Raw genomic sequence first — 26,450 nt, 5'->3', positions numbered from 1 at the left:
AGTCCCCAGCGTTGATCCTCTGACACTTAAGTCAATCACCAGAACAATAGAAACAAGGCGGAGCAAGGTAGTAGCAGTGAAAGTACAAGCGCAAATAACGAATAACACATATATACCTCTGTCGGTGTATGAACCCTCTTTACATAGTACTATAGTAGGCGACGTGCATGCTCCCCAAGGCGTAGTCACGTTTTCCTAACTGTCCTATAAAAAGACATGTCGGGAAAGTGTCTCTGATACTATACCTTAACAGGGCATGCAAATATCTGACAAGACAGTAGAAGCTTCTGTCATAAGATTTGTCCATTGAGCATGTCTTGTTGTCAGCGGTATTACCTCCCAGAGGGATATAAAGAGATATGGAACAGGTCCCACTATTTTGCTGAGCGAGGTAGTCGCTCGGCCGGGATTCCCCGCCCAGTCGACCTCAGCTACTTTTCTTCATAGTGACTCAGATCGGTGGATTGTTTGTGGCTCGACCGACCATGAGCTTCGGTCGACCTGACACTCACTTAGTCAATTGCAAGAACTTGATGTTCTGGCTATACTGATCTCGTTCGGACGAGCAATCTGCCCCAATGAACTTGTTGGCCGATTGGACACCTCGAGCTAGATCAACAGTTGGCGTCGAATACCGTTCAACCCACTTTTGGTGAGCTCATTGGTCCTCTGACGTTGACTTCCATAAATTTGACCTCTACATCGACTGTTGTCTCTGCCCTTTGTTGGTTGCTACTCGGAAAACCTAGAGGTTTCACTGTACAAAAATTTTGTACAAAGGTCTGAACATTTTCCTAGCTACCATGTGTTCTTTTAAATTAAATTTTGGATCGCCTGCGGAACTTAACACGTTTGATCCAAAACTTAATCTATTTGTTCTTTAAGGTTTAGACTTGGATCTCCTACGGAACTTAACACGTTTGATCCAAATCACCTAAGTTATTAATTCCATTAAATATTAATTTCCATAATTGGTTCCCAGTACTGACGTGGCGAGGCACATGACCTTCTTGGATATGGGAACAACCACCACCGACTAGACAAAACCTTTTATGGAAAGCTAATATTTAATTTCCTAAAATAACTTTAGGTCAACCAAAAAGAACAATCAAATCACAAGGAAAAGAAAAATAAAAGAACACAACTTCGAAAAACATATTCGAAATACTAGAATCGTAAGCCTCTTGTATTTGGTATTATTTCCATAAATAACTAGCATGATGCGGAAAGGAAAAATTACTAGTTATACCTTCTAAAAAGACCTCTTGATCTTCTACCGTATTCCTCTTCTAACCTCGGACGTTGTGTGGGCAACGATCTTCCGAGATGAGAACCACCAAGCACCTTCTTATTCCTTCTAGGTTTCGGCCACCACAATTCTCCAAGAGAAGTAGAGGTCCGGCCACCACCACCAAGCTCCAAGGGATGCAAGAAACAAAACCTCCTTTCTCTCCTTCTTTTCCTCGCTAGAACCGGCCACCATCAAGAGCTCCAAGAGAGGTTGCCGCCGGCCATAGGAAGAAGAGAAGAGGAAGAAGCTAGTGCTGGCCACCAATGAGGAAAGGAGAGGAGTAGAATAATAGAGTTGATCGCCCGGGAAGGCACCTCTACGCCCTCGTTTATTTTCCTTGGTCTTGTCAAATAAGGAAATTTTAATAAAAAATTCCTTAATTCTTTTGTCATAAAAAAGAAAAATTATTTTAATTAAAAAACAATTTTCTTCTTTTAATAATAATGGCCGGCCACTTCTAATTCCCCAAAACAAGGAAAATTTAATTCACACAAGAATTAAAACTTCCTAATTTGTTTCTAGAAATTTATAAAAATTTCTCCAATAATTTTTATCCCTTCATGATTGGTTAAGAAAAAGGAACTTTTATAAATTAAAATTCTTCTTCTAAAGATGTGGATAATTTCCAAAAGGAAAGTTATCTCTAAAAATTAAAATATCTTTTCAATCTACAAATAAGGAAAGATATCAAATCTTTTCTTAATCTTTTGTAGAAACTAATAAAAGAGAATATTTAATTTTTAAACTTCTCTTTTAAATTATTATCATGGTCAAAAAGGAAAGTTTTTCTTAAAAATAAAATCTCCTTTCTGTTGGTCCCTTTTGAGGCCGGCAAGAGGGGAGGGGTGAATTGCCATACAAAATTAAACTAAAACCTTTCTCGGATTTCAACCATATAACATAAACACTTGTAATAAAAAGTAGAGACTAAGTAAAGAAATCATACACCAGAGATTTACTTGGTTTGCAATCAGAGGATTGCTAATCCAAGGAAAGTAAGCGCACTATGATCTCCTCTAGGCGGAGAAGCCTCTTTACAACGTTGACAGCACAAATGAAAAGAACACAACTGAAAGCACAGAAAGAATTGATTACAAGTGAGTTCAACTGAATGTGCAGACCAGTACTATATTTATAGTACTGGTCCGGGCGCCTGGAAGGAGTTCCGGGCGCCCTGGAGGGGATAAAATTCTATCCCCAACGATCAGATCGCGTTTGATGCGATCCTGGTCAAAAGTCAGCTCCGGGCGCCTGGAGGGGTTCCGGGCGCCCGGACCCTCAATAGTGCCCGGGGCGCCCGGACCCCTTAAGTCAACTTTGTTGACTTTTTGTGGTCCGATTCTACTACTCCGGTTTAGCTCGTTTCGGTCCGGGTCTGTTCGCTCCGGCTCCGTTAGCTTGGGTGATCTCGGCCTTCCGGAATAGGGCTCACCCGAACCCATGTTCCGGCCTTCTCCTCGAGCAGCCTTCCTTCCCGGTTTCTCGTCCCTCGAGCGCCGCGCACGCTCTTCTCGTCCACCGGTGTACTCTTCCGCGGACACCTCGTCCCTCAGACGCACCGAGCCCGTCGGCTCTCTCCCGTGCCGTCCTTCTCGCTAGCCGCGTCTTCCGCTCGACTTCCTGTGTTCCTAAGCTCCTGCACACTTAGACACAAGGGTTAAACAAACGCAGGACCTAACTTAGCTTGTTTGATCACATCAAAACACCTTGGGGTTCCAACAATCTCCCCTTTTTGATGTGAGCAACCCAAGTTAAGTTAGGGTAACCATATGCAATAAAAATGATTTATTTTCCAATAAGTCCAAATATTTTTCAATTGAAAAATTATAGTATCTCCCCCTAGACTTAACATACTTCTCCCCCTTTGATCACATAAAAATTGGGGCGATAAACAAGTCTAAGGTAAATTCAAACATTTAAACAAGTCTAAGGTAAATTCAGATAAAAACAGTCACAAGTGTTTATAAAAAAAATAAACACTTTAAATTTAAGTCAATTTTTAAAAAAAATGATAAGGCAATAAAAAAAATTCTAAGATAACTCAAAAAAATTTCTAAGTCAATTTTCATAAAAATTTCTAAGATAGTTAATATTAATTTCTAAGGCAATGTTTCAAAAGAGAATATCTAGTTTAAAAAAAAACAATTCTAAGTCAATATACAGAAAATTTTTTAAGTTATTTTTCATAAAAGATTTCTAAGACAATTTTAAAAAAAAATGTCTAAGACAATATTCATAGAAAAATTCCTAAGTTAAAAAAATATCTAAGTCAATAATTTTCAGAAATTTTCTAAGTCAATTAAAAAAAATATTTTCCAAATTTTTTTTTTAATTTATAAATTAATTTTAAATATTTTCTAACACAATTGAATAACTCTTTTAAAGCATTAGGTAAATTAAATTAATGCTTTTTCGGTTAGTCAATTAAACTTTTCATTTCGATACTTGGCTTCCAGGTCGTGGCGAGGCACTAGGCCTTCTTGGTTATTGGAGCAACAACCACTTCCTTAGACAAAGCCTCATAATGAAATTAGTCGTTTAATTTTCTTGCTGAAAATGCTAAGTCTAATTTTAGATTAAACAGGTTTTTGGAACCCAGTAGAGATTCCTACCTACAGGGTTAACCAAGTATTTCCTAGGTACATAGATTTTTGATATATTTCTAATTTGACTTTGATGAAATCTATAATACCAATTTAAACCTCTATAATTGCTAAAAGTAGAAATATTTGAACTTTTATATTTTTTCAATCTTTCTATTTCTTCTTTTAGTTTTTCATTTTCAATTTTCAATTTATCAAAATCCTCTATAAGACATGATTTTGCTAAAATTCTTTTTGTTTCCAAAATTTCATTTTTTAATTTGATATTTTCATTTTCTAATTTATACATGGATTTCGTCATTGCCTTAATGCCAGAATAAAGTTGATCAGGGGGTAAGAGGCATACCTCACTTACCATATCGGACTTGAAGCCTGACTCCCCCCCTGCTTTCGTCGCTCCCCCTTCATCGATGCTAGGTTCTGATATACTTTGTCTATCGTAGCTTGCTATTAGTGCTATTCCGGCATATTCTTGAGCTTCTGATTCGGATGAAGAAGTGTCGTCCCAAGTTGCTTTTAGGTTGTGTTTCTTGGGAGACTTCCTTTTGGCCTTCTTGAGTTCTGGGCAGTCTTCTCTTAGGTGTCCCTCCTTCTGACACTGGTAGCATCGCACCTTTCTTCCACCTTTTTGATTCCTTTTATTCTGCATTTTAAATTTATTAGATCTAAAAAACTTTTTAAAATTTCTTACCATGTATGCTTCTTGATCGTCTTCCGAATCTGACTCGAGTTCATCCTTCTGGGTTACGTTCAGCGCCATAGTCTGGGTTGTATCCTTTGTCGTTCCTGCATACCTGGTTTCATGTAATTCAAGAGTAGAAAAAACCTCTTCTAAAGTGCTTACCTCCAGGTCTTTTGAGATGTAGTAGGCGTCGACGATTGATGTCCATTCCGGAGTTCTTGGAAACGTGTTGAGTGCGTATCGTATAGTGTCCCGATTTGTTATCGTTTCACCGAGGTTCTCGAGACCAGTAACTAGTTCTTTTACCTTTGCGTGTAAACCAGCTACTTTCTCACCTTTCTCCAGACGGATGTTCATCAGTTTGTTGCGGATGATGTCCCTTCTAGCGAGCTTTGCTTTGGACGTGCCTTCGTGGAGTTCTAAGAACTTCTCCCAAAGTTCTTTAGCAGATAAATAGTTTCCGATGCGGTTGACCTCTTGAGGCGGTAACACGCTCAGCAGGTGATGTTCCGCACGGCTGTTTGCTACCGACTCATTCTGCTCCTTCTTTGTCCAATCGCTCTCTTCTTTTTCTTTTCCATCTTTATCTATTGGAGCTACAAAACCATATTTCATAATAAATCGAATTTCAAAATATGTTTTTAGGAATACCTCCATACGACGCTTCCAGTCTGCGAAGTTCCCCTCGAATTTTGGTGGGACGATGCTTGGTCCGGCCATCTTGTTGCTTCGATCGGCGGTTAGTCCTCCTGAAGCGTGCCTGGCTCTGATACCACTTGTTGTTCCCTTTTGAGGCCGGTAAGAGGGGAGGGGTGAATTTCCCTACAAAATTAAACTAAAACCTTTCTCGGATTTCAACCATATAACATAAACACTTGTAATAAAAAGTAGAGACTAAATAAAGAAATCATACACCAGAGATTTACTTGGTTTGCAATCAGAGGATTGCTAATCCAAGGAAAGTAAGCGCTCTATGATCTCCTCTAGGCGGAGAAGCCTCTTTACAACGTTGACAGCACAAATGAAAAGAACACAACTGAAAGCACAGAAAGAATTGATTACAAGTGAGTTCAACTGAATGTGCAGACCAGTACTATATTTATAGTACTGGTCCGGGCGCCTGGAAGGAGTTCCGGGCGCCCTGGAGGGGATAAAATTCTATCCCCAACGATCAGATCGCGTTTGACGCGATCCTGGTCAAAAGTCAGCTCCGGGCGCCCGGAGGGATTCCGGGTGCCCGGACCTCTTAAGTCAACTTTGTTGACTTTTTGTGGTCCGGTTCCACTGCTCCGGTTTAGCTCGTTTCGGTCCGGGTCTGTTCGCTCCGGCTCCGTTAGCTTGGGTGATCTCGGCCTTCCGGAATAGGGCTCACCCGAACCCATGTTCCGGCCTTCTCCTTGAGCAGCCTTCCTTCCCGGTTTCTCGTCCCTCGAGCGCCGCGCACGCTCTTCTCGTCCACCGGTGTACTCTTCCGCGGACACCTCGTCCCTCAGACGCACCGAGCCCGTCGGCTCTCTCCCGTGCCGTCCTTCTCGCTAGCCGCGTCTTCCGCTCGACTTCCTGTGTTCCTAAGCTCCTGCACACTTAGACACAAGGGTTAAACAAACGCAGGACCTAACTTAGCTTGTTTGATCACATCAAAACACCTTGGGGTTCCAACACTTTCAATCTACAAATAAGGAAAGATTTCAAATCTTTTCTTAATCTTTTGTAGAAAGCTTTTAAAGGAAAGATTTAATTTTTAAACTCTCTTTTAAAACTATGATATCCACATAAGAAATAATTTTAATAAAAAATCCTTTTTAATGTGATGTGGCCGGCCACCTAAACTTGGGCTCCAAGCTATTGGTCGGCCACCTTAAGGCCAACCTTTAGGCTTGGCCGGCCCTAAGCTTGAGCTTCAAGCTTAGCTTGGCCGGCCCCTATTGGTTGGGTAAGAAGGTGGGTATGTGGTGGGTATAAAACTCTATATACAAGAGGCTACGATAGGGACCGAGAGGAGGAATTGGTTTTGGTCTCCCGATGAAATTAAGCTTCTCGTGTTCGCCCCGAACACACAACTTAATTCCATCAATAATAATTCATTCCACTAAAGAACTATTATTGAACTACCGCACCAATCACAAATTACATTTTGGGCTCCTTCTTATTATGAGTGTGTTAGTCTCCCTGTGTTTAAGATGTCAAATGCCCACTAATTAAGCGAGTTACTAACAACTCATTTAATTAATATCTTAGTCCAAGAGTAGTACCACTCAACCTTATCGTCATGTCGGACTAAGTCCACCTGCAGGGTTTAACATGACAATCCTTATGAGCTCCTCTTGAGGACATTCTCAACCTAGATTACTAGGACTCAGTTTCCTTCTATAATCAACAATACACACTATAAGTGATATCATTTCCCAACTTATCGGGCTTATTGATTCATCGAACTAAATCTCAAATATATGTGCTTGTTATTATATTAGGATTAAGAGCACACACTTCCATAATAACTGAGGTCTTTGTTTCTTTATAAAGTCAGTATAAAAGAAACGACCTCTAATGGTCCTACTCAATACACTCTAAGTGTACTAGTGTAATTATATAGTTAAGATAAACTAATACCTAATTACACTACGACCTTCCAATGGTTTGTTCCTTTCCATTATGGTCGTGAGTTACTGTTTATAATTTATAAGGTACTGATAACATGATCCTCTGTGTGTGACACCACACACCATGTTATCTACAATATAAATTAATTGAACAACTACATTTATCATAAATGTAGACATTTGACCAATGTGATTCTTATTTCTAGATAAATGTTTATACCAAAAGCTAGGCTTTTAGTATACACTCTAACAATCTCCCACTTATACTAAAAGACTAAACTGCCATATCTGCTGCCATACATCTGATTCCCAACCCTTCAACATGTCCATCAAAAGCTCTCGCCTTAAGGACCTTAGTGAAAAGATCTATAGGTCATCATCTGATGCATTCTAGGCGGCAACAACTTCTCCTCGTTTATACGATTTCTCGTATTGGGTAGTACTTGCGCTCTATTGTGTTTACTTGCCTTATAGACTCATGGTTTCTTCGAGTTTGTTACTGCACCCTTATTATTACAATAAATTGTAATAATCTTTGGACAAACTAGAAATCATATCTAAGTCTATCTTGTGGTAATTAAGTCATTCAGCTTTTATGGTTTCCTCAGAGGCTTGCCATATACTAAGCTTCTATGGTGGAGTCCAGAAAAACACCTATGCTTATCACTCTTCCATAGTTATGACTTTACCTCCTAAAGTAAACACAAAACCCCGAGGTTGACTTATTATTGTCCCTATCCGATTAGAAGCCAAAATCCATGCAACCCACAGGGACCAAATTAACTGCCTTGTAAGCTAGCATATAATCTCTAGTTCCTCTAAGGTACTTTAATATATGCTTTACTGCAGTCCAATGTCCTTGTCTAGGGTTACTTTGATATCTACTAACTATGCCCTCGGCAAAACAGATTTCTGATCTCGTGCATAGCATACATTAGGTTGTCTAACTGCCGAAGCATAAAGAACTGCCTACATGTCCTCAATCTCCTTTGATGTCATCGGAGACATCTCTTTAGATAAAGACACTCCATGCTTAAAAGGTAAGAAACCTTTCTAGGAGTTTTGCATGCTTAAAATGAGCAAGGATTTTTCCGATGTATCAAGCTTGGGTTAAGTAAAATATATTTTTTACCTTGCGATCCCTTATTACTTTGATCTCAAGAATATATACATTCTCCCAAGTCCTTTATATCGAATTGTTTGGACAACCATACCCTTACTTCTGACAATATTTTGATATTGTTTCCAACTACCAAAAATGTTATCTACGTATAGTACAAGAAATACCACCACGCTTCCATCACACCTTTTGTATACACAAGACTTATTCGGTTACTAAATCCATAGATCTGGATTACTTTGATAAACCGGATGTTCCAAGACCTTGAAGCTTTGCCTCAGTCCATAAACTGATTGAGCTTGCACACAAGATGCTCTTAGCCGTTTGCAATGAACCCTTCTGGTTGCTTTATATGGATGCTTTCTTCAAGACTTCCATTAAGGAATGCTGTCTTGACATCCTCTTGCCAAATAGATAAAAGAATCTGGATAGACTTAAGCATGACTACCAGTGAAAAAGTTTCCTTTTTCATCAAGCCTTGCTTTGAAAGTTACTACCTTCCTGTTTATCCCTCTTTTTCTATTATAGACCTTTTTACACCCAACGACTTTTACACCATTTGGTGATTCTACAAGCTTCCAAATTTTATTAGAATACATATATTCTAATTCTTTTATTCATTACTCTTTGCCAAGATGCTACATCTTTATCTTGGAGTGCTTCATCATATGACCGGAGATTAGGTTCATGTCCTCCAGGGATCGAGTCCAAAAACTCTCCCAAAACATGAATCTTTTTAGGTTGCCTAACAACCCTCCCACTACGACAAGGCACTTTCTGCAATTGTGTATCATTTGTGATACGTGTTGCAGTTTCCTTGTGGTATCTCATCTTGTACAATTGGTACTAGATTAGACATGTCTTTTATTATTTCCTTAAGAACAAATTTTCTTATGGGCACGTGGTTTATTACAAAGTCATTTTCTAAAAATCGGTCATTGATGCTAACAATGACCTTATGATTTTTAAGACTATAAATCTACTTTCATTTCTCCAGGATAACCCACAAACAAGTGAATTCCTGTCCATCTTATCATTGTCTCTCTTCAGCATATGTGCTGGACTACCCGAATCTGAATATGCTTCGAAATAGGCTTACGCCTATTCAGCAATTCTATATGAGTAGAGAGTTCTGACTTTGGAAGGTACTATATTCACTTTCGTTTCCAGAGTATATCCTAAAAATGATTTTGGTAATATTCTAAATAACTCATCAATCTACTTATTTCCATAAGAGTCCTATACCTTCCTTTTTCTACACCATTCTGTTGGGGTGTACCAGGTGCAGTTAGTTGGAATTGAATCCCTACTTCTGATAAGTGACTCCTAAATTCTCCCAAGAGGTACTTGCCACTATGTTCTAACCATAGTGACTTTTACTTTAACATTTCTCCGCATCAACCTTGTACTATTTGAACTAATCAAAGTACTTAGTCTTGCGGTACATTAAGTAAATTTATTTGTATCTTGAATAGTTGTCTATAAAATAGACGAAATATTCAATACTACCTCTTGTCTGGATAGTCATAGGATCACACAAATTAGAATGAACCAATTTCAATATATCTTTGACTCCATACCCCTTAAACTTAAAAGCTTCTTGGTTATTTTTTCTTCCAAGTAAGACTCACAGGTTGGAAAGATTTCCACTACCAATGAACCCAAAAGTTCATCAGCTACCAATGAATCCTACTCAAGTTAATATAACCTAGTCTTAGATGCCAAAGATATTAATGGTTCATTTCCGAAGGTTGCTTTCTCTTAAAATTAGAAGATGTGTTACTAATTTCCATTTGTTGCATCGTGGGAGTTATTGGATTTATAAATTGCCAACCAACGTACCAGAACAGATAACTTCCCTCTTTTTCTTAATAATAACTTTGTTATTAAAAGAGGCAGAATATCAAGTTCTTTGAATAGTTTAGAAACTGAAAACTAGTTCTTTCTAAACTTGGTGCGTAAAGACAATTACTCAAAAATCCATGTTTTATTCTTATCAAAAGATAAACATCTCCCACTGCAACAGCTACCATTTTTACAGTAGTGCCCATGTGAACGGTGTTTTAATTTTCATTTAGTTGCCGGATTTCCTGGAACCCTGCAATGAATTGCGGACAAGATTGATGACATCTGTATCTACACTCCAGGTTCTGGTAGATAACACCTCTAAACATGTTTCAACTAATAAATTAAATACACCTATATTGTTCTTAGTTCTAAGAAGACAGTCTACCTTAATGTCCAAGTCCTATTTCCAATCATTACAATTGGGACTACTAAGTCTTTTCTATAGTATAAAAACTAGGAGATTGACAAACATTTTAAATCCTAAGAATCACAAAAATATTTGGTCAAGATCAATTCTTTAAAATCCCCATGAATTTTGTATGCCACGATAGTGTGGACGTATACAAAATCAAAGAGGAGATTTTATCCATTAATTTTATTATCTCGTCAACTTTACTTTTTGATGAATAAAATTAATAGTTGATCTATCTTTGATCAAATATTTGGTCAAAACTTTTTGAATTTAAAATAAAATATTGATTCCTCAAACCATATTATTTAAATTCACCAACACCTCAAACACCGTGAATTTTGCATGCCACGTTAGTGTGGACGTATACAAATTCAACATTTGTAAAAGGAGGGTTTTACCCATTAACTATCTTGTCAACGTATCTTTATGACAAATAAAATTATCTCAAACACCGTTAATTTTGTATGCCACGTTAGTGTGGACGTATATAAAATCAATCATTTGTAAGAGGGGTTTTAACCCTTTAATTTTATTATCTTGTCAACCTAGTTTTATGACAAATTAATAGTTGGTTTCATTTGGTCACACAAATAATAGCAGTGACTCCGATGGGGAGGATACTATTAGATGTGTCTAAGTGTATACCATTACTTGACACTAAGTCCATTAATAAGATTATGCCCCTTTCGTTGGGGAAGATCACACGCTCTTAATTAACTTCCTATAGTCATCCAAAAATGGAAGTCTGTTCTAGTGTTCCACAAATAAGCTCATCCGTTATGGAGGAAGGCACTCAGAGCCAACGCGCAAGCTTGTTTGCATCACTTACAAACCAGTAATGGAGACCATGAGATTTATTTAAAAATTCCTCTCCCACTTAGTTATTTATAAACGAGGAATTTTAACTATGCTAGCCTACTAGTCATGTATACTAACATGCACACACAGCACAATATAAAAGCAATAAATAGAAAATCTAATTTTCAACTATTATGGCTTTTATCTCTAATTGTCCTCCGTGTGTTGTCATCCCAAGCTGCTGCCATATTTGGCCACCGCCACCGGGTCTAGCTGTCGCATCCATCTTGCTCCTAGTTCCGCTGCGCCTTTGGTCCTTAGATGGTTCCACGCTTTGCAAGATTCGATCCGCGACATAAATAGAATTTTACATTTTGATCCTATATTCCATAAAAGGAATGTACATGTATCTAGATCAAAAACTAAATACAGCTCCTGCTGTATTTTAATACAATCATGCACACACAGATAAATGCCCTTGACATGTCCAAGGGTCCAATCACACACATAATAACTAAAAGCCATAATAGTTGGATCCTGCATCCACAAAGTTAGCACATCCTACTATTAACCTGCCTAAATTATGTATGACATGTGCATAATTAAACTAATACCAAATACACAGAGGCAAAACCCTAGCTCTGATACCAATTGTTGGTTGCTACTCGGAAAACCTAGAGGTTCCACTGTACAAAAATTTTGTACAAAGGTCTGAACCTTTTCCTAGCTACCATGTGTTCTTTTAAATTAAATTTTGGATCGCCTGCGGAACTTAACACGTTTGATCCAAAACTTAATCTATTTGTTCTTTAAGGTTTAGACTTGGATCTCCTGCGGAACTTAACACGTTTGATCCAAATCACCTAAGTTATTAATTCCATTAAATATTAATTTCCATAATTGGTTCCCAGTACTGACGTGGCGAGGCACATGACCTTCTTGGAAATGGGAACAACCACCACCGACTAGACAAAACCTTTTATGGAAAGCTAATATTTAATTTCCTAAAATAACTTTAGGTCAATCAAAAAGAACAATCAAATCACAAGGAAAAGAAAAATAAAAGAACACAACTTCGAAAAACATATTCGAAATACTAGAATCGTAAGCCTCTTGTATTTGGTATTATTTCCATAAATAACTAGTATGACGCGGAAAGGAAAAATTACTAGTTATACCTTCTAAAAAGACCTCTTGATCTTCTACCGTATTCCTCTTCTAACCTCGGACGTTGTGTGGGCAATGATCTTCCGAGATGAGAACCACCAAGCACCTTCTTCTTCCTTGCAAGTTTCGGCCACCACAATTCTCCAAGAGAAGTAGAGGTCCGGCCACCACCACCAAGCTCCAAGGGATGCAAGAAACAAAACCACCTTTCTCTCCTTCTTCTCCTAGCTAGAACCGGCCACCATCAAGAGCTCCAAGAGAGGTTGCCGCCGGCCATAAGAAGAAGAGAAGAGGAAGAAGCTAGGGACATCCACCAAGGAGGAAAAGAGAGGAGAAGAATAATAGAGTTGATCACCCGTGAAGGCACCTCTACCCCCTCTTTTATAATCCTTGGTCTTGACAAATAAGGAAATTTTAATAAAAAATTCCTTAATTCTTTTGTCATAAAAAAGAAAAATTATTTTAATTAAAAAACAATTTTCTTCTTTTAATAATAATGGCCGGCCACTTCTAATTCCCCAAAACAAGGAAAATTTAATTCACACAAGAATTAAAATTTCCTAATTTGTTTCTAGAAATTTATAAAAATTTCTCCAATAATTTTTATCCCTTCATGATTGGTTAATAAAAAGGAAATTTTATAAATTAAAATTCTTCTTCTAAACATGTGGATAATTTCCAAAAGGAAAGTTATCTCTAAAAATTAAAATATCTTTTCAATCTACAAATAAGGAAAGATATCAAATCTTTTCTGAATCTTTTGTAGAAACTAATAAAAGAGAATATTTAATTTTTAAACTTCTCTTTTAAATTATTATCATGGTCAAAAAGGAAAGTTTTTCTTAAAAATAAAATCTCCTTTCAATCTACAAATAAGGAAAGATTTCAAATCTTTTCTTAATCTTTGGTAGAAAGCTTTAAAAGGAAAGATTTAATTTTTAAACTCTCTTTTAAAACTATGATATCCACATAAGAAATAATTTTAATAAAAAATCCTTTTTAATATGATATGGCCGGCCACCTAAACTTGGGCTCCAAGCTATTGGCCGGCCACCTTAAGGCCAACCTTTAGGCTTGGCCGGCCCTAAGCTTGAGCTTCAAGCTTAGCTTGGCCGGCCCCTATTGGTTGGGTAAGAAGGTGGGTATGTGGTGGGTATAAATCTCTATATACAAGAGGCTACGATAGGGACCGAGAGGAGGAATTGGTTTTGGTCTCCCGATGAAATTAAGCTTCCCGTGTTCGCCCCGAACACACAACTTAATTCCATCAATAATAATTCATTCTACTAAAGAACTATTATTGAACTACCGCACCAATCCCAAATTACATTTTGGGCTCCTTCTTATTATGAGTGTGTTAGTCTCCCTGTGTTTAAGATGTCAAATGTCCACTAATTAAGCGAGTTACTGACAACTCATTTAATTAATATCTTAGTCCAAGAGTAGTACCACTCAACCTTATCGTCATGTCGGACTAAGTCCACCTGCAGGGTTTAACATGACAATCCTTATGAGCTCCTCTTGGGGACATTCTCAACCTAGATCACTAGGACACAGTTTCCTTCTATAATCAACAATACACACTATAAGTGATATCATTTCCCAACTTATCGGGCTTATTGATTCATCGAACTAAATCTCACCCATTGATAAATTAAAGAAATAAATATCAAATATATGTGCTTGTTATTATATTAGGATTAAGAGCACACACTTCCATAATAACTGAGGTCTTGTTTCTTTCTTGATAAAGTCAATATAAAAGAAACGACCTCTAATGGTCCTACTCAATACACTCTAAGTGTACTAGTGTAATTATATAGTTAAGATAAACTAATACCTAATTACACTACGACCTTCCAATGGTTTGTTCCTTTCCATTATGGTCGTGAGTTACTGTTTATAATTTATAAGGTACTGATAACATGATCCTCTGTGTGTGACACCACACACCATGTTATCTACAATATAAATTAATTGAACAACTACATTTATCATAAATGTAGACATTTGACCAATGTGATTCTTATTTCTAGATAAATGTTTATACCAAAAGCTAGGCTTTTAGTATACACTCTAACAATCTCCCACTTATACTAAAAGACTAAGCTGCCATATCTGCTGCCATACATCTGATTCCCAACCCTTCAACATGTCCATCAAAAGCTCTCGCCTTAAGGACCTTAGTGAAAAGATCTATAGGTCATCATCTGATGCATTCTAGGCGGCAACAACTTCTCCTCGTTTATACGATTTCTCGTATTGGGTAGTACTTGCGCTCTATTGTGTTTACTTGCCTTATAGACTCATGGTTTCTTCGAGTTTGTTACTGCACCCTTATTATTACAATAAATTGTAATAATCTTTGGACAAACTAGAAATCATATCTAAGTCTATCTTGAGGTAATTAAGTCATTCAGCTTTTATGGCTTCCTCAGAGGCTTGCCATATACTAAGCTTCTATGGTGGAGTCCAGAAAAACACCTATGCTTATCACTCTTCCATAGTTATGACTTTACCTCCTAAAGTAAACACAAAACCCCGAGGTTGACTTATTATTGTCCCTATCCGATTGGAAGCCAAAATCCATGCAACCCACAGGGACCAAATTAACTGCCTTGTAAGCTAGCATATAATCTCTAGTTCCTCTAAGGTACTTTAATATATGCTTTACTGCAGTCCAATGTCCTTGTCTAGGGTTACTTTGATATCTACTAACTATGCCCTTGGCAAAACAGATTTCTGATCTCGTGCATAGCATACATTAGGTTGTCTAACTGCCGAAGCATAAAGAACTGCCTACATGTCCTCAATCTCCTTTGATGTCATCGGAGACATCTCTTTAGATAAAGACACTCCATGCTTAAAAGGTAAGAAACCTTTCTAGGAGTTTTGCATGCTTAAAATGAGCAAGGATTTTTCCGATGTATCAAGCTTGGGTTAAGTAAAATATATTTTTTACCTTACGATCCCTTATCACTTTGATCTCAAGAATATATACATTCTCCCAAGTCCTTTATATCGAATTGTTTGGACAACCATACCCTTACTTCTGACAATATTTTGATATTGTTTCCAACTACCAAAAATGTTATCTACGTATAGTACAAGAAATACCACCACGCTTCCATCACACCTTTTGTATACACAAGACTTATCCAGTTACTAAATCCATAGATCTGGATTACTTTGATAAACCGGATGTTCCAAGACCTGAAGCTTTGCCTCAGTAGACCGATTGAGCTTGCACACAAGATGCTCTTAGCCGTTTGCAATGAACCCTTCGGTTGCTTTATATGGATGCTTTCAAGACTTCCATTAAGGAATGCCGTCTTGACATCCTCTTGCCAAATAGATAAAAGAATCGATAGACTTAAGCATGACTACCAGTGAAAAGTTTCCTTTTCATCAAGCCTTGCTTTGAAAGTTACTACCTTCCTGTTTATCCCTCTTTTCTATTATAGACCTTTTTACACCCAACGGCTTTTACACCATTTGGTGATTCTACAAGCTTCCAAATTTTATTAGAATACATATATTCTAATTCTTTTATTCATTACTCTTTGCCAAGATGCTACATCTTTATCTTGGAGTGCTTCATCATATGACCGGAGATTAGGTTCATGTCCTCCAGGGATCGAGTCCAAAAACTCTCCCAAAACATGAATCTTTTTAGGTTGCCTAACAACCCTCCCACTACGACAAGGCACTTTCTGCAATTGTGTATCATTTGTGATACGTGTTGCAGTTTCCTTGTGGTATCTCATCTTGTACAATTGGTACTAGATTAGACATGTCTTTTATTATTTCCTTAAGAACAAATTTTCTTATGGGCACGTGGTTTATTACAAAGTCATTTTCTAAAAATCGGTCATTGATGCTAACAATGACCTTATAATTTTTAAGACTATAAACCTACTTTCATTTCTCCAGGATAACCCACAAACAAGTGAATTCCTGTCCATCTTATCATTGTCTCTCTTCAGCATATGTGCTGGACTACCCGAATCCGAATATGCTTCGAAATAGGCTTACGCCTATTCAGCAATTCTATATGAGTAGAGAGTTCTGACTTTGGAAGGTACTATATTCACTTCCGTTTCCAGAGTATATCCTAAAAATGATTTTGGTAATATTCTAAATAACTCATCAATCTACTTATTTCCATAAGAGTCCTATACCTTCCTTTTTCTACACCATTCTGTTGGGGTGTACCAGGTGCAGTTAGTTGGAATTGAATCCCTACTTCTGATAAGTGACTCCTAAATTCTCCCAAGAGGTACTTGCCACTATGTTCTAACCATAGTGACTTTTACTTTAACATTTCTCCGCATCAGCCTTGTACTATTTGAACTAATCAAAGTACTTAGTCTTGCGGTACATTAAGTAAATTTATTTGTATCTTGAATAGTTGTCTATAAAATAGACGAAATATTCAATACTACCTCTTGTCTGGATAGTCATAGGATCACACAAATCAGAATGAACCAATTTCAATATATCTTTGACTCCATACCCCTTAAACTTAAAAGCTTCTTGGTTATTTTTTCTTCCAAGTAAGACTCACAGGTTGGAAAGATTTCCACTACCAATGAACCCAAAAGTTCATCAGCTACCAATGAATCCTACTCAAGTTAATATAACCTAGTCTTAGATGCCAAAGATATTAATGGTTCATTTCCGAAGGTTGCTTTCTCTTAAAATTAGAAGATGTGTTACTAATTTCCATTTGTTGCATCGTGGGAGTTATTGGATTTATAAATTGCCAACCAACGTACCAGAACAGATAACTTCCCTCTTTTTCTTAATAATAACTTTGTTATTAAAAGAGGCAGAATATCAAGTTCTTTGAATAGTTTAGAAACTGAAAACTAGTTCTTTCTAAACTTGGTGCGTAAAGACAATTACTCAAAAATCCATGTTTTATTCTTATCAAAAGATAAACATCCCCCACTGCAACAGCTACCATTTTTACAGTAGTGCCCATGTGAACGGTGTTTTAATTTTCATTTAGTTGCCGGATTTCCTGGAACCCTGCAATGAATTGCGGACATGATTGATGGCATCTGTATCTACACTCCAGGTTCTGGTAGATAACACCTCTAAACATGTTTCAACTAATGAATTAAATACACCTATATTGTTCTTAGTTCTAAGAAGACAGTCTACCTTAATGTCCAAGTCCTATTTCCAATCATTACAATTGGGACTACTAAGTCTTTTCTATAGTATAACAACTAGGGGATTGACAAATATTTTAAATCCTAAGAATCACAAAAATATTTGGTCAAGATCAATTCTTTAAAATCCCCATGAATTTTGTATGCCACGATAGTGTGGACGTATACAAAATCAAAGAGGAGATTTTATCCATTAATTTTATTATCTCGTCAACTTTACTTTTTGATGAATAAAATTAATAGTTGATCTATCTTTGATCAAATATTTGGTCAAAACTTTTTGAATTTAAAAGAAAATATTGATTCCTCAAATCATATTATTTAAATTCACCAACACCTCAAACACCGTGAATTTTGCATGCCACGTTAGTGTGGACGTATACAAATTCAACATTTGTAAAAGGAGGGTTTTACCCATTAACTATCTTGTCAACGTATCTTTATGACAAATAAAATTATCTCAAACACCGTTAATTTTGTATGCCACGTTAGTGTGGACGATATAAAATCAATCATTTGTAAGAGGGTTTTAACCCTTTAATTTTATTATCTTGTCAACCTAGTTTTATGACAAATTAATAGTTGGTTTCATTTGGTCACACAAATAATAGCATTGACTCATGGGGAGGATACTATTAGATGTGTCTAAGTGTATACCATTACTTGACACTAAGTCCATTAATAAGATTATGCCCCTTCCGTTGGGGAAGATCACACGCTCTTAATTAACTTCCTATAGTCATCCAAAAATGGAAGTCTGTTCTAGTGATCCACAAACAAGCTCATCCGTTATGGAGGAAGGCACTCAGAGCCAACGCGCAAGCTTGTTTGCATCACTTACAAACCAGTAATGGAGACCATGGGATTTATTTAAAAATCCCTCTCCCACTTAGTTATTTATAAACGAGGAATTTTAACTATGCTAGCCTACTAGTCATGTATACTAACATGCACACACAGCACAATATAAAAGCAATAAATAGAAAATCTAATTTTCAACTATTATGGCTTTTATCTCTAATTGTCCTCCGTGTGTTGTCATCCCAAGCTGCTGCCATATTTGGCCACCGCCACCGGGTCTAGCTGTCGCATCCATCTTGCTCCTAGTTCTGCTGCGCCTTTGGTCCTTAGAAGGTTCCACGCTTTGCAAGATTCGATCCGTGACATAAATAGAATTTTACATTTTGATCCTATATTCCATAAAAGGAATGTACATGTATCTAGATCAAAACTAAAATGCTGTATTTTTAATACAATCATGCACACACAGATAAATGCCCTTGACATGTCCAAGGGTCCAATCACACATAATAACTAAAAGCCATAATAGTTGGATCCTGCATCCACAAAGTTAGCACATCCTACTATTAACCTGCCTAAATTATGTATGACATGTGCATAATTAAACTAATACCAAATACACAGAGGCAAAACCCTAGCTCTGATACCAATTGTTGGTTGCTACTCGGAAAGCCTAGAGGTTCCACTGTACAAAAATTTTGTACAAAGGTCTGAACCTTTTCCTAGCTACCATGTGTTCTTTTAAATTAAATTTTGGATCGCCTGCGGAACTTAACACGTTTGATCCAAAACTTAATCTATTTGTTCTTTAAGGTTTAGACTTGGATCTCCTGCGGAACTTAACACGTTTGATCCAAATCACCTAAGTTATTAATTCCATTAAATATTAATTTCCATAATTGGTTCCCAGGACTGACGTGGCGAGGCACATGACCTTCTTGGATATGGGAACAACCACCACCGACTAGACAAAACCTTTTATGGAAAGCTAATATTTAATTTCCTAAAATAACTTTAGGTCAACCAAAAAGAACAATCAAATCACAAGGAAAAGAAAAATAAAAGAACACAACTTCGAAAAACATATTCGAAATACTAGAATCGTAAGCCTCTTGTATTTGGTATTATTTCCATAAATAACTAGCATGATGCGGAAAGGAAACATTACTAGTTATACCTTCTAAAAAGACCTCTTGATCTTCTACCGTATTCCTCTTCTAACCTCGGACGTTGTGTGGGAAACGATCTTTCGAGATGAGAACCACCAAGCACCTTCTTCTTCCTTGCAAGTTTCGGCCACCACAATTCTCCAAGAGAAGTAGAGGTCCGGCCACCACCACCAAGCTCCAAGGGATGCAAGAAACAAAACCACCTTTCTCTCCTTCTTCTCCTAGCTAGAACCGGCCACCATCAAGAGCTCCAAGAGAGGTTGCCGCCGGCCATAAGAAGAAGAGAAGAGGAAGAAACTAGGGCCGGCCACCAAGGAGGAAAAGAGAGGAGAAGAATAATAGAGTTGATCACCCGTGAAGGTACCTCTACCCCCTCTTTTATAATCCTTGGTCTTGACAAATAAGGAAATTTTAATAAAAAATTCCTTAATTCTTTTGTCATAAAAAAGAAAAATTATTTTAATTAAAAATCAATTTTCTTCTTTTAATAATAATGGCCGGCCACTTCTAATTCCCCAAAACAAGGAAAATTTAATTCACACAAGAATTAAAACTTTCTAATTTGTTTCTAGAAATTTATAAAAATTTCTCCAATAATTTTTATCCCTTCATGATTGGTTAATAAAAAGGAAATTTTATAAATTAAAATTCTTCTTCTAAACATGTGGATAATTTTCAAAAGGAAAGTTATCTCTAAAAATTAAAATATCTTTTCAATCTACAAATAAGGAAAGATATCAAATCTTTTCTGAATCTTTTGTAGAAACTAATAAAAGAGAATATTTAATTTTTAAACTTCTCTTTTAAATTATTATCATGGTCAAAAAGGAAAGTTTTTCTTAAAAATAAAATCTCCTTTCAATCTACAAATAAGGAAAGATTTCAAATCTTTTCTTAATCTTTTGTAGAAAGCTTTAAAAGGAAAGATTTAATTTTTAAACTCTCTTTTAAAACTATGATATCCACATAAGAAATAATTTTAATAAAAAATCCTTTTTAATATGATGTGGCCGGCCACCTAAACTTGGGCTCCAAGCTATTGGCCGGCCACCTTAAGGCCAACCTTTAGGCTTGGCCGGCCCTAAGCTTGAGCTTCAAGCTTAGCTTGGCCGGCCCCTATTGGTTGGGTAAGAAGGTGGTATGTGGTGGGTATAAATCTCTATATACAAGAGGCTACGATAGGGACCGAGAGGAGGAATTGGTTTTGGTCTCCCGATGAAATTAAGCTTCCCGTGTTCGCCCCGAACACACAACTTAATTCCATCAATAATAATTCATTCCACTAAAGAACTATTATTGAACTACCGCACCAATCCCAAATTACATTTTGGGCTCCTTCTTATTATGAGTGTGTTAGTCTCCCTGTGTTTAAGATGTCAAATATCCACTAATTAAGCGAGTTACTGACAACTCATTTAATTAATATCTTAGTCCAAGAGTAGTACCACTCAACCTTATCGTCCACCTGCAGGGTTTTGTTAACCCCAAGTTTATTTTGGGGTTCTCAACCTAGATTACTAGGACCTGCTTCTATTCAACAATACACACTATAAGTGATATCATTTCCCAACTTATCGGGCTTATTGATTCATCGAACTAAATCTCACCCATTGATAAATTAAAGAAATAAATATCAAATATATGTGCTTGTTATTATATTAGGATTAAGAGCACACACTTCCATAATAACTGAGGTCTTTGTTTCTTTATAAAGTCAGTATAAAAGAAACGACCTCTAATGGTCCTACTCAATACACTCTAAGTGTACTAGTGTAATTATATAGTTAAGATAAACTAATACCTAATTACACTACGACCTTCCAATGGTTTGTTCCTTTCCATTATGGTCGTGAGTTACTGTTTATAATTTATAAGATAACATGATCTTCTGTGTGTGACACCACACACCATGTTATCTACAATATAAATTAATTGAACAACTACATTTATCATAAATGTAGACATTTGACCAATGTGATTCTTATTTCTAGATAAATGTTTATACCAAAAGCTAGGCTTTTAGTATACATTCTAACAATCTCCCACTTATACTAAAAGACTAAGCTGCCATATCTGCTGCCATACATCTGATTCCCAACCCTTCAACATGTCCATCAAAAGCTCTCGCCTTAAGGACCTTAGTGAAAAGATCTATAGGTCATCATCTGATGCATTCTAGGGGGCAACAACTTCTCCTCGTTTATACGATTTCTCGTATTGGGTAGTACTTGCGCTCTATTGTGTTTACTTGCCTTATAGACTCATGGTTTCTTCGAGTTTGTTACTGCACCATTATTATTACAATAAATTGTAATAATCTTTGGACAAACTAGAAATCATATCTAAGTCTATCTTGTGGTAATTAAGTCATTCAGCTTTTATGGTTTCCTCAGAGGCTTGCCATATACTAAGCTTCTATGGTGGAGTCCAGAAAAACACCTATGCTTATCACTTTTCCATAGTTATGACTTTACCTCCTAAAGTAAACACAAAACCCCGAGGTTGACTTATTATTGTCCCTATCCGATTGGAAGCCAAAATCCATGCAACCCACAGGGACCAAATTAACTGCCTTGTAAGCTAGCATATAATCTCTAGTTCCTCTAAGGTACTTTAATATATGCTTTACTGCAGTCCAATGTCCTTGTCTAGGGTTACTTTGATATCTGCTAACTATGCCCTTGGCAAAACAGATTTCTGATCTCGTGCATAGCATACATTAGGTTGTCTAACTGCCGAAGCATAAAGAACTACCTACATGTCCTCAATCTCCTTTGATGTCATCGGAGACATCTCTTTAGATAAAGACACTCCATGCTTAAAAGGTAAGAAACATTTCTAGGAGTTTTGCATGCTTAAAATGAGCAAGGATTTTTCCGATGTATCAAGCTTGGGTTAAGTAAAATATATTTTTTTACCTTGCGATCCCTTATTACTTTGATCTCAAGAATATATACATTCTCCCAAGTCCTTTATATCGAATTGTTTGGACAACCATACCCTTACTTCTGACAATATTTTGATATTATTTCCAACTACCAAAAATGTTATCTACGTATAGTACAAGAAATACCACCACGCTTCCATCACACCTTTTGTATACACAAGACTTATCCGGTTACTAAATCCATAGATCTGGATTACTTTGATAAACCGGATGTTCCAAGACCTTGAAGCTTTGCCTCAGTCCATAGACTGATTGAGCTTGCACACAAGATGCTCTTAGACATTTGCAATGAACCCTTCTGGTTTCTTTATATGGATGCTTTCTTCAAGACTTCCATTAAGGAATGCTGTCTTGACATCCTCTTGCCAAATAGATAAAAGAATCTGGATAGACTTAAGCATGACTACCAGTGAAAAAGTTTCCTTTTTCATCAAGCCTTGCTTTGAAAGTTACTACCTTCCTGTTTATCCCTCTTTTTCTATTATAGACCTTTTTACACCCAACGACTTTTACACCATTTGGTGATTCTACAAGCTTCCAAATTTTATTAGAATACATATATTCTAATTCTTTTATTCATTACTCTTTGCCAAGATGCTACATCTTTATCTTGGAGTGCTTCATCATATGACCGGAGATTAGGTTCATGTCCTCCAGGGATCGAGTCCAAAAACTCTCCCAAAACATGAATCTTTTTAGGTTGCCTAACAACCCTCCCACTACGACAAGGCACTTTCTGCAATTGTGTATCATTTGTGATACGTGTTGCAGTTTCCTTGTGGTATCTCATCTTGTACAATTGGTACTAGATTAGACATGTCTTTTATTATTTCCTTAAGAACAAATTTTCTTTTGGGCACGTGGTTTATTACAAAGTCATTTTCTAAAAATCGGTCATTGATGCTAACAATGACCTTATGATTTTTAAGACTATAAACCTACTTTCATTTCTCTAGGATAACCCACAAACAAGTGAATTCCTGTCCATCTTATCATTGTCTCTCTTTAGCATATGTGCTGGACTACCCGAATCCGAATATGCTTCGAAATAGGCTTACGCCCATTCAGCAATTCTATATGAGTAGAGAGTTCTGACTTTGGAATGTACTATATTCACTTCCGTTTCCAGAGTATATCCTAAAAATGATTTTGGTAATATTCTAAATAACTCATCAATCTACTTATTTCCATAAGAGTCCTATACCTTCCTTTTTCTACACCATTCTGTTGGGGTGTACCAGGTGCAGTTAGTTGGAATTGAATCCCTACTTCTGATAAGTGACTCCTAAATTCTCCCAAGAGGTACTTGCCACTATGTTCTAACCATAGTGACTTTTACTTTAACATTTCTCCGCATCAGCCTTGTACTATTTGAACTAATCAAAGTACTTAGTCTTGCGGTACATTAAGTAAATTTATTTGTATCTTGAATAGTTGTCTATAAAATAGATGAAATATTCAATACTACCTCTTGTCTGGATAGTCATAGGATCACACAAATCAGAATGAACCAATTTCAATATATCTTTGACTCCATACCCCTTAAACTTAAAAGCTTCTTGGTTATTTTTCTTCCAAGTAAGACTCACAGGTTGGAAAGATTTCCACTACCAATGAACCCAAAAGTTCATCAGCTACCAATGAATCCTACTCAAGTTAATATAACCTAGTCTTAGATGCCAAAGATATTAATGGTTCATTTCCGAAGGTTGCTTTCTCTTAAAATTAGAAGATGTGTTACTAATTTCCATTTGTTGCATGTGGGAGTTATTGGATTACCAATTAATCCTACTCAAGTTAATATAACTTCCTTTTCTTAATAATAATTTGTTATTTTAAAAGATTAAGTTCTTTGAATAGTTTAGAAAACTAGTTCTTTCTAAACTTGGTGCGTAAAGACAATTACTCAAAAATCCATGTTTTATTCTTATCAAAAGATAAACATCTCCCACTGCAACAGCTACCATTTTTACAGTAGTGCCCATGTGAACGGTGTTTTAATTTTCATTTAGTTGCCGGATTTTCTGGAACCCTGCAATGAATTGCGGACAAGATTGATGACATCTGTATCTACACTCCAGGTTCTGGTAGATAACACCTCTAAACATGTTTCAACTAATAAATTAAATACACCTATATTGTTCTTAGTTCTAAAAAGACAGTCTACCTTAATGTCCAAGTCCTATTTCCAATCATTACAATTTGGACTACTAAGTCTTTTCTATAGTATAACAACTAGGGGATTGACAAATATTTTAAATCCTAAGAATCACAAAAATATTTGGTCAAGATCAATTCTTTAAAATCCCCATGAATTTTGTATGCCACGATAGTGTGGACGTATACAAAATCAAAGAGGAGATTTTATCCATTAATTTTATTATCTCGTCAACTTTACTTTTTGATGAATAAAATTAATAGTTGATCTATCTTTGATCAAATATTTGGTCAAAACTTTTTGAATTTAAAATAAAATATTGATTCCTCAAACCATATTATTTAAATTCACCAACACCTCAAACACCGTGAATTTTGCATGCCACGTTAGTGTGGACGTATACAAATTCAACATTTGTAAAAGGAGGGTTTTACCCATTAACTATCTTGTCAACGTATCTTTTTGACAAATAAAATTATCTCAAACACCGTTAATTTTGTATGCCACATTAGTGTGGACGTATATAAAATCAATCATTTGTAAGAGGGGTTTTAACCCTTTAATTTTATTATCTTGTCAACCTAGTTTTATGACAAATTAATAGTTGGTTTCATTTGGTCACACAAATAATAGCAGTGACTCCGATGGGGAGGATACTATTAGATGTGTCTAAGTGTATACCATTACTTGACACTAAGTCCATTAATAAGATTATGCCCCTTTCGTTGGGGAAGATCACACGCTCTTAATTAACTTCCTATAGTCATCCAAAAATGGAAGTCTGTTCTAGTGATCCACAAATAAGCTCATCCGTTATGGAGGAAGGCACTCAGAGCCAACGCGCAAGCTTGTTTGCATCACTTACAAACCAGTAATGGAGACCATGGGATTTATTTAAAAATCCCTCTCCCACTTAGTTATTTATAAACGAGAAATTTTAATTATGCTAGCCTACTAGTCATGTATACTAACATGCACACACAGCACAATATAAAAGCAATAAATAGAAAATCTAATTTTCAACTATTATGGCTTTTATCTCTAATTGTCCTCCGTGTGTTGTCATCCCAAGCTGCTGCCATATTTGGCCACCGCCACCGGGTCTAGCTGTTGCATCCATCTTGCTCCTAGTTCCGCTGCGCCTTTGGTCCTTAGATGGTTCCACGCTTTGAAAGATTCGATCCGCGACATAAATAGAATTTTACATTTTGATCCTATATTCCATAAAAGGAATGTATATGTATCTAGATCAAAAACTAACTACAGCTCCTGCTGTATTTTAATACAATCATGCACACACAGATAAATGCCCTTGACATGTCCAAGGGTCCAATCACACACATAATAACTAAAAGCCATAATAGTTAGATCCTACATCCACAAAGTTAGCACATCCTACTATTAACCTGCCTAAATTATGTATGACATGTGCATAATTAAACTAATACCAAATACACAGAGGCAAAACCCTAGCTCTGATACCAATTGTTGGTTGCTACTCGGAAAACCTAGAGGTTCCACTGTACAAAAATTTTGTACAAAGGTCTGAACCTTTTCCTAGCTACCATGTGTTCTTTTAAATTAAATTTTGGATCGCCTGCGGAACTTAACACGTTTGATCCAAAACTTAATCTATTTGTTCTTTAAGGTTTAGACTTGGATCTCCTGCGGAAC

The sequence above is a fragment of the Zingiber officinale genome, chromosome 7B, assembly GCF_018446385.1.
Source record: "Zingiber officinale cultivar Zhangliang chromosome 7B, Zo_v1.1, whole genome shotgun sequence".
Lineage (NCBI taxonomy): Eukaryota > Viridiplantae > Streptophyta > Magnoliopsida > Zingiberales > Zingiberaceae > Zingiber > Zingiber officinale.
The sequence above is the reverse complement of the archived record's forward strand: the minus strand, read 5'-3'. Positions refer to the sequence as shown.